The sequence below is a fragment of the Dendrobates tinctorius genome, unplaced genomic scaffold (assembly GCF_039654945.1).
Source record: "Dendrobates tinctorius isolate UK_male_01 unplaced genomic scaffold, ASM3965494v1 ptg000232l, whole genome shotgun sequence".
NCBI lineage: Eukaryota > Metazoa > Chordata > Amphibia > Anura > Dendrobatidae > Dendrobates > Dendrobates tinctorius.
The window spans coordinates 16,106,177-16,116,886 of record NW_027361899.1 but is presented as its reverse complement, the minus strand read 5'-3'; positions in this window follow the sequence as shown (position 1 = coordinate 16,116,886).

Here is a 10,710-nt window from a genome sequence, read left to right as displayed (position 1 = left end):
CATCCACTACTGTTTGTTTCACCAGTAGATAAATTCCCAAAGGGGTATAATTTAACATGGTAACATAGTAATATAGTTAGCAAGACCGGAAAAAGACATTTGTCCATCCAGTTCAGCCTACAAAATAAAAAAAAATTGATATGGCATCTGCTCTTGATTCCAGACAATTTTATGTTCGAAAAGTCAGACGGTGCTCCTTCCCTTCTGAGCTCTGCCATCAGCCCAAACAGTAGTTTTCCCCCACATATGGGATATTGGCATGATCAGAATAAATTGTGCAACAAATTTTGGGGTCCATTTTCTTCTGTTGCCCTTCAGAAAATAAAAAAATGAGGTCTAAAGTTAAATTTTTGTGGAAAAAAGTAAAGTGTTCATGTTCTTCTTCCATATTCCATTAATTATCTAAAGATTTAATAAACTTCTTGAGGCTATGTGCACACGGTGCGGATTCTGCTTCGGATCTGCAGCGGATTTGGCCCTGCGGATTCACAGCAGAACTGCATGTGATGTACAGTAGCATTATAGCCTATGTAAATCAAAATCCGCAGTGCACATGCTGCGATTTTTTCCGCGCAGATTTGCTGCGGATTGAAAAATGCAGCATGTCACTTCTTTTGTGCGATTTTGCTGCAGTTTTTTGTGAGGGCTTAATTTTTGCTGGACGAGTTGTACTTTTGAAAGACATCATTTGTTTTAGTATGTCGTGTATTTGAAAACAGGAAAAAAAATTCCAAGTGCGGTGAAATTGCAAAAAAGTGCAATCCCACACTTGCTTTTTGTTTGGCCTTTTCACCATGTTCACTAAATGCTAAAACTGACCTGCCCTTATGATTCTCCAGGTCATTACAAGTTCATAGACACCAAACTTATCTAGGTTCTTTTTTATCTAAGTGGTGAAAAAAAATTCCAACGTTTGCTAAAACAATAAATAAAAATTGCGCCATTTTCAGATACCCATAGCATCTCCATTTTTCATGATCTGGGGTTGGGTGAGGGCTTATTTTTTGCGTGCCAAGATTTTTTTTTTAGGGATACCATTTATGTGATACGTTCTTTTGATCACCCGTTATTACATTTTAATGTAATATGACAGCGACCAAAAAAACGTAATTCTGGAGTTTTGATTATTTTTCCCGCTACGCCATTTAGCGATCGGGTTAATCCTTTTTTTATTGATAGATCGTACGATTCTGAACGCAGTGATACCAAATATGTATAGGTTTGATTTATTTTTTTATCGTTTTATTTTGAATGGGGCGAAAGGGGGTAATTTAAATTTTTATTTTTTTCATATTTTTAAAAACATTTTTTTTTAAATTTTGTCATGCTTCAATAGCCTCCATGGGAGGCTAGAAGCTACCATAGCCTGATCGGCTTTGCTACATATAGGCGATGAGCAGATAGCCTATATGTAGCTGAATTACTGCATTGCTATGAGCGCCGACCACCGGGTGGTGCTCAAAGCAATCCGGCATCAACAATCATAGAGGTCTCCAGGAGACCTCTGGTTGTTATACCAATGCATCACTGACCCCCGATCACGTGATGGGGGTCAGCGATGCACATATTTCCAGCCTGGCGGCCGGAAGTGTTATTTAAATGCCGCTGTCAGCATTTGACAGCGGCATTTAACTAGTTAATAGACACAGGTGGATCGTGATTCCACCTGCGCCTATTGCGGGCCCATGTCAGCTGTTGAAAACACCTGACATGTCCCGGCTTTGATGCAGGCTCACCGCCGGAGCCCTCATCAAAGTGGGGGATCTGACCTTGGATGTACTATTTGGACCTTTGTTGTTGTTGTGTGTTTGGAGAGGGAAGTCTCCAGTCGGTAGCTCCAGGTGGAGCTGAAGACTTGTGAGGTTCTGAGCGGGCGATCCCGCAGATGTTTGGATTGTGCTACAGTATTTTGATTTGTTTTTCCTGTCTTGCCCTAAGGACTGCGTTTATTGTTCCCTTCAGGATGGTTTATGCCGTCCTTTTTTCTTTTCATTGTTTTTTAAATTTTTTTGCTGAATTTTTAAATTTAAATTATCCAAGAGTAAAAGTAATTGAAGAGTCCTGTACATCATCCAGTAAAGTCTTTGTGGGGTCATTAAAGCGCTTGTGCATTATTTAATACCTTGTAGGATCAGTAAAGCCTTTGTACGGTCAGTAAAGTCTTTGTAGAGTTTAAAAAAAGCTTTTTTATGGTCAGTAAAATCTGTGTAGAGTCATAAAAAGCCCTTGTATGGTCAGAAAAGTCAATTTAGAGCCAGTAAAATCCTAGGGAAAGGGTGGAAATTGGAATGTCTTTGCAAGGTTAGAAAAAACTTTAGGTTTACTAACTTTCCTGTAGGGTTAGTAAACCCTCTGTGGGCTCACGTTAGTCCTTGTGGGGTTTTGTAAAGCCTAATTAGATTCAATACAATTCAATAAAGCCCTTTCAGGACCAGTCAAGTCCTTGTAGGGTTATAAAAAAAAACGTTTTGTAGGGTTGGAAAGCCCTTGTAGGGTCATACAAAGCCCTTGTAGGGTCATACAAAGCCCTTGTAAGGTCAGAAAAGCCATTTCACTGTCAGAAAAATCCTTGTAGGGTCAGAAAGTCCTTGTAGGATTAAAATAAGACCTTAAAAGATCAGAAAAGCCAGTGTAGGGTCAGTAAAGTACTTGGAGGGTTAGTAAAGTCCCTGTGGGCTCACTAAAGTCATTGAAGACTTAGTAAAGCTTCAGTATGATTCAGTAAAGCCCTTTTAGGGTCAGTAAACTCCCCGTGGAATGAATTATGTGGTCTTATTATTAGCATAATTGGAACAAGGTATTACTGAGTCTACAGTCTCTGTGATAAGAACCTTATATAATTAGTCCTAGGTCCATGACAACTATTGGACCAGGAAAGGTTTTTCACCCTGTGACATGCAATAGCTAAAGCGCAGCTTCTTGGTTGAATCACCCATATAAGTTTATCTTCATTGACTATTTGTTTAGTTTTTTATTTTAATACATTTTTCAGTGTTAAAATTTTGGAAACCATTAACAAGCTGCTGTTAATGGATCTGCATTTATCAAGTATGTATATTTAGTCCTTCAATAAGCACCAGAGACCACTAGTTACCAACCTCCTTGAATGAACTATGATCTGGTTATAATCCTGATGATGTAAACGGTATATTCTTAAGCATGATCCTTCATGTCCGTTCCACTATTCTCAAGTCTTACCATAAGCTGCTCAATTCAATGGAGCTAAGGAATTTTTCATCAAAGGAATTACCGTAGTTCCCTGTTATTACCTCCCATACTGATTCCAGAAAGGGTGTGCCATTCTGGTCTGCATCCGGCAGTAATTCCCAGGACGTGCCGTACCCTAGTCCAAATATTAGAGTTTTGAGCAATGGAGCAGTAAATGCCACAACAAACTCCACACTAGATAGGACGCAGATGTCAAGTGCTTAATAGCTTGAACAACATTAATGTTGTTTGTCTAAAAACATACTTTACTTTTAGCTAAGAGCTCACCCTATACCTCCGATTCTACAGCTATGGGGAAGAGTTCAAGTTACGACTAAGGGTGTGTGCACACGCTGCCTATTCTGCTGCGGATCCGCAGCGGATTTGGCCCTGCGGATCCGCAGCAGTTTCTGCTGCGTTGTACAGTACCCTTACAGCCAATGGGAAATGAAAACCGCAGTGCAGACGCTGCGGAATTTTCCCCGCGGATTTGCTGTGGTCTTCAATCCGCAGAAAGAAATGACATGTCAATTCTTTCTGTGGATTCCGCTGCGGTTTACCATCTCCTCCATTGTAGAGATGATAAACCGCAGGGCTAAACCGCAGGCTAATCCGCAGGTAAAACCGCAGGTCTTTTGACCTGCAGATTTACCTGCGGATTTTACAAAATCTGCGCGGCCAAATCCGCAGAGCATTCCACAGCGTGTGCACGTACCCTTAGGTTCTTACATAGGCCAGTTGTATGTCACCCTTCTGGCCATTTTTGCACACATCACTATGTGCCATATATGGCCCCAAACCTTGTGCACCTGAAGCATCCGTGAACAATGCTATGTCACTATTGGATACATCTGCATCTAAGGCCTGTTTTACAGACCATGTAACGTTTTTTGTGGTGAAGGATCCGCATTTTTATACAGCGCATGCCCGGAGGAATGAAGTCAGGAGGAGATTTAACCCTGAAATCATTTCTGGCGGCCAGAGAAGAAGAAGAAAAAAAAAATTCTCTCTCTCTCTCTCTGCAGCGGTTCCTTTAAAATTCTTCATTCGGCGGATCCGTCAAAAAACGGATCCGCTGGCATCCGTTCACATCAGTTATGAACGGATCCGCTTTTCCGCCTTTTTGGCGGATTTTAACTGACACAAAAAACTGAAGTGTGAAACAGTTCACAAGTAAGAGAGGCCATACGGGGCCCCTGGCCTCACCGGGAGGCTGACATGACAGGGTCTAGTGGGAATAAGATGACCAATCAGGGTTTGGTTTAAATTTGGGGTTAATAACTTTAAGAGGTGTGGCTTGGGGTTCATTGGTCTGGATAAGAGGAGGGGTTAATGGGGGGAGGGGGATAAAGAAGGGGATTATGGGGCCGGTATATAGAGTCCGGCCATCTTTGAGCGGGAACCACTTTAAGCCCCCCCCTTCGAGTCAGAAAGAAGCTGTGGGGTTACCTGACAGCGGGTTCTCAGGGCGCGGGTTGGCTGCAGGCTTCGGTGAATAGCCTGCTACAGGGGTCAGTGACCGGAGCTCCCCAGGCTCCTGATGGTGGACGCCGGCCACGGAGATCCAGGCCTCCGGTGCGCTTAAGTCCCAAGGTCACTCCCCGGGTCCGGCGCTGTATTAGGAGCTGCTCCGGGGACCCTCCAGCGATGAGCACGGGACTCAGGCCTGCGATCCCGGGCAGAGTGCTGGGAGGAATCCATCAGGTCGGCGGGGCCTACAGCGGGGGGTGGAGTCGTCCTCCCTCTCAGCAGCATATGGTGGGCGAAGAATGACAAGAGCAGGGGGGCGGGCGTCTATGTTGGAGCAGGCCCTGCTCAGCGGAGGAGAGGCAGAGAAACGAGTGGGCGGGGGCCTCATCGGGGGGTCCCTCAGTGGTTGGAGAGATGCGGGCAGTCACCAGCTGGCCCTGACACCATCGCGCTGCAGCCAGCAGCAGTGGGGGGGGGGGCTAATCTTACATGGTCTGAGGGATCTGGCTATGTTGTGGGGGTCTGGCGTGAGTTTATCGGGTTTGTCGGGTAGTTTTGGAAAATCAGTTACTAGCGTGTCTGCGGCTTCTGGGGTCGGTAGTGAGGCAGCTGGAACTAGCTTGCAGGCAGGTGAGCCATTGTTGGGACTGGCAGTTAAAAGGATATGGAGTCTGAAGTACGCTTGGACGATGCTGCTAATGGGGAGGTCTACCTACGTGTGTTTCGAGGGTTCATTGGGGGCTCACTTAAAACAGGAAACAAGTGAAAAAATTATGGAAAGGGGTATACATCGAGATATTTTCTTTATTACCGCTTGAGCGTTTTAATTTGGATAGAGCAAGGAGGGATGACTTTAACAAAGAGGACGAGGAAAGGAGAAGGTATTGCTTAATACCCAGGACCTTCACAAATTGGTTGCAAGCATTTGCGATTTTAGCCAGTGTTATCGGGGAAAAGGCTCCTGAGATTTGTTCTGGCCTTACCGGATTTATGGGGGTCAGGGTTGGATACGGTATGGTGAACAATTTCGCCAGTGTAAGGCGGTTCGTCCCAACATTCTGTGGGATCACAAGGATCTTGCACTCTGGATGAAGGTGATGGTTCCATCTAGGTCAGGGCCGCGTAGTCAGCCTTTTCCAGGGGGCACTGGGGGTTCGGGACAGTCAGGGTACTCAGTGGCAATGCCAAAAGGACTGTGCTTTGCATTTAACGAGGGGACATGCAAATTTGGAGGTAAATGCAAGTTTAAACACGAGTGTGCAGCATGCGGGGGTGCACATGGCTCAGCAAAATGTTTTAAAGGTAGCAGATCAAAAGGGGGCGACAACATTGAGAAAAGGGTAGACGCGATGGCGGGTTTTTCTAAATAGGTACCCGGATACTTTAGCCGCAGTTTTGTTATACGAGGGTTTTAGGGATGGTTTTCAGACCTCCTTTTGTTGATCAAGAGGTACATTTGAGTACAAAGAATTTAAAGTCGGCTTTACAATATCCGTAGATGGTTTCCAACAAGTTACGGAAAGAAGTTGTTTTGGGCAGGATGGTGGGTTCGTTTGCTGTGGCGCCCCCCCCCTTAGCAATTTGAGAGTATCACCTCTTGGAGTGGTTCCCAAGAAAGAGCCTAATAAATTTAGGCTTATCCATCATTTATCTTTTCCCAAAGGGTCATTGGTAAATCATGGGATAGAGCCGCAGTTGTATTCGTTTTTGTACACGTCATTCGATGCGGCCATGGACTGGGTGCAGTCGTCTGGGAAGGGAGCGTTGTTGGCTGCAACCGCTGCGGCCGTGGCCGCCGCCGTCCCACGGGCACCGGGTTCCCCTGCGGCAGTCACTCACCCGACGACTCGCGCGCGCGCTCCCTCCTTCCTCCGGCTCACGCGCTCCCTCTCCTCCTGCTGCTCCCCGCCCGCATATGCTCACTAGGGAGCGGGCGCCCGCCCGTCATGATGTTTAACCCTGTGGTGGGTGGCGGCCGATTAGCGGTCAGCCAATCGCCTGCCGGCAGGGGATTTATCAGGCGTCTTCCATTTCCATAAGGGGAAGACGCCTGGTTCTTGTGTGAAATCCTTTACACTATTTGGCCGCCTATAGGTTACCTATAGGTTTCCCCTCTGTTTAGTGCTTTCCCTAGTCTCTGTCTTGCTGTCTCTGCCTCTGTTTGTCTCCTTGTCTGCACTCCATCCTGCCTGGTCTGTGTTCTTTAGCCTTCGCTTCTGTCCCACTCCCTAGTCTCTGGCCTTTTCCCAGTCCTGTCCTTTTGCCTGCTGTCCATCTGTCTTCCTCGTTGCTTCAGGCTCCACTGCTCTGCATCTCTCCTCAGCCGCTCCACAGGGAGCTCCGTACTTTGGTTCCGGTGCAGCCTTCTCTCCTGTTTGTGGTCTCTCCAGTACTTCAAGCCGCCCCTCTTGGTTCCAGCAGTCGCGGTGTCTGATCCCCCGTGGGCCTGCCCCTAACGGTCCCTGTATAGGGGTCGGTCCCACCTGGTGCGCTCGCCCCGGGGGTCTCAGTTCCGCGACCCAGAGGGTCCACTCTTGGACGCTGCCAAAACCCCAGAAGCGTCACAGTAGAACCAGGCCATAGACCCCGCTGGAGCCGCGGCCGCTACGCAAAAAGAGTTACTTTTCTTGCGGGAGAACCAAACCCGGATAATGTCCTTCATGAAGTCCATGGACACCCGGCTATCCGCCCTTCAAACCACTGATCCAGGGCACGCTCCCATGTTAGCAGGCCTCCAGCAGGAGCTCGTGCAGCAGCGCGACGCCCAGACCCACATATTAAATTACATGGCATCCGTCGATGACCGACTGCTTTCCCTACAGTCCTCGGCGGCCGCCTCTGTCCAACCCCGGGATCCGGTATCTCATCCGCCACCCAGCCTGGGAAAGCCCCCTAGGTATAGCGGGGATCCCAAGATATGCCGGGGCTTCTTGAACCAGTGCAGACTGCACTTTGAGCTGTTACCCCAGCAATACCCCTTTGACCGTGCCAAGGTGGCGTTTATCGTGTCCCATCTTGAGGGAGAGGCTTTGGCCTGGGTGAATCCGTTGTGGGAAAGGGATGACCCTGTGGTTTTTAATATTCAGAATTTTTTTGACATGTTCCGCAAGGTATTTGACGAACCTGGGCGGTTGGCTTTTACTACTGAGGCTCTATTTAACCTCCGTCAGGGTTCGCTCACCGTGGGACAGTATGCCATCCGCTTCCAGACACTGTCTTCAGAACTTGGGTGGAATAATCAGGCCCTGGTGGGAGCTTTCTGGAGGGGCCTTTCTGGCAAAATAAAGGACGAGCTTGCCGGACGGGATACCCCTACCACCTTGGAAGATCTCATATCCCTGGCCACTCGTATAGATCTCCGGTTTCTCGAAAGTTCCCGGGAGGCAGCCAGAGAAAGGAGACCCTTTAGGCTCTATCAAGCCCCTATTCCACGTTCCTCCACAACCTCTGCCAGTTCCACCTCTGAGCCCATGCAAATAGACTGTGTCCTGATGAAGCCAGTTGCTCTGGCGTAACGCGTCGGGCGTTTCCTCTGCCCCTGCCTCACCACTTCTCACTCTTACCTCCACTGGTTGCTGGATTAGGGCTTTACCTGCCAGCATTATTTTGCTCTTAACAGGTTGTATAGAGGGGGCCATTGGCAATTGGGACCCTTGATTTTTGGCCTGTTTATACTGCATTATCAGCCTTTTACCCTATCAACCCCTATGCTCTCATTTGTGCATACACACTGTTTATTTGTTAGGGGTTTTTTGTGCTAATTTGAGCAGGTTTTTTGTTCTAACATTTTGTTAGACTAACTAGGTAGTTTGCACCCATTATTATATAAGGTGGAAGGTGGAGTGTATGTTTTTCATTACCTGTTGATAAGATTTTATATACTTATACCAGGTGCTTTGTTAGCACATTTGCAATTAATAGCATCATGAAGGGTTTGTGCAGGGGTTATTGTGTTAAATGAACGCGATTGTGCGGTTTTAACTGTTTTTATAATTGCACTGCATGTTGTTTGTTTTGGATGATTAATAAAAAGTTTATTATCTTGTATTTTGTTATACCTTATTGGTGATCCCTCCTCTTTACATGCCTCTTTTCTGGTTTATGATATTGGTCTTAAGCATGTAATTGGTGATCCCTTAGTGGTGCCCTCCACAATTTTTGAGATTGTCTGAGAAACAGCGCAGGGAGAGAATGACGGAGGGTCTTTGTCTGTATTGCGGCGGTGCCAATCATTTTCTGTGCACCTGTCCTGTGAGACCGGGAAACGCCTCCACCTAGGCCAGGTAAGAGAGGGCTCCCTAGGTGACCCTAATTCCTCTCTGCTCCTTATCATTTCGGCTTTAATTATTCTAGGTCGGGAGCGTAGATCTGTGGAGGCATATGTGGGCTCGGGGGCGGCTGGTAATTTCATTCGGCTGGAGGAGGTTGACAAGATCCAGATTCCGGTGGTTACCTTGGAAAACCCGGGTGCGATTGCCTCTGTGGATGGCAGACCACTTCCAGAGCTCATCACCATGGTTACTGCCGAAGTAGAGTTTCAAGTGGGAGCTCTTCATCTGGAGAAGATAGCTTTCTACGTACTTCCCAATTTGTCCCACACCGTCCTCCTTGGATTACCCTGGCTCAGGTTGCATGAACCGGTTCTGGATTGGCGCTCTGGGGAGATTCTGCGCTGGGGAAATAATTGCCAGGAACCCTGTCTGTTGTCAGTGGCCCGTTCTCTTCCGCTACAGGAGCCAGCCGATCTTCCGGGACTCCCAGCACCGTATCACGCGTATGCCGACATCTTCAGTAAGAAGGAGGCGGATTCCTTGCCGCCACACCGGTTTTTCGACTGTCCCACTGAGTTGATTCCGGGAGCCATTCCCCCCAGGGGGAGAATGTATCCTCTGTCTCCAGCAGAAACCTCGGCCATGACAGAGTATATACAGGAAAATTTGGCCACGGGCTTCATTCGGAAGTCTTCGTCCCCAGCTGGCGCGGGTTTTTTCTTTGTCCGGAAGAAAGACGGATCCCTCAGGCCATGCATTGATTATCGAGGCCTTAACAATATCACCGTTAAAAATCGGTATCCTCTTCCGCTGATCCCAGAGCTCTTCGACCGACTGAGAGGGGCCCGGGTCTTTACCAAACTGGATCTACGAGGAGCCTATAATTTGATCTGAATCCGCGCCGGGGACGAGTGGAAGACGGCTTTCAATACTCGGGATGGCCATTATGAATATTTGGTCATGCCGTTTGGACTCTGCAATGCCCCGGCAGTGTTCCAGGAATTCGTCAATGAGGTTTTTCGGGATTTATTGTACTCCTGTGTTGTGGTGTACTTGGATGATATTCTCGTCTTTTCACCAGATCTCTCCTCGCATCAAAGAAGCGTTCGCCTGGTCCTGCAACGCCTTCAGGAGAATCATCTCTATGCGAAATTGGAGAAGTGCCTGTTTGAACAAACCACGTTGCCTTTCCTGGGTTACATCATCACGGATTCGGGATTGAAGATGGACCCCGAGAAACTCTCTGCTGTACTCAAATGGCCTCGTCCTGTCAGTGTGAAGGCCATTCAGCGCTTCTTGGGCTTTGCTAATTATTACAAACAGTTTGTTCCTCACTGTTCCTCAGTGACCAAGCCCATCACGCTTCTGACCCGAAAAGGAACCAAAAAAAACACCTGGTCTCCTGAGGCTGAAGATGCCTTTCTTGCCCTGAAGCGCTCCTTTGCGTCAGCACCAATTTTGCAATGCCCTGTAGCCAGCAGGCCCTTCATTCTAGAGGTAGATGCCTCCTCCACCGGGGCTGGGGCAGTGCTTTCCCAGCGGGCATCATCTGGACATGGTGGTTCCCTGTGGGTTTTTTTCCAAATCCTTTTCCTCTGCCGAGTGTAACTACTCTATCGGAGATCGGGAGTTGCTCGCTATAAAGATGGCTCTGAAAGAATGGCGGTATCTGCTCGAGGGGGCGGTTCACCCCTTTACTATTTCACGGACCACAAAAACTTAGCCTATCTTCAGTCCGCCCAAAGACTCAACGCCTGGCAAG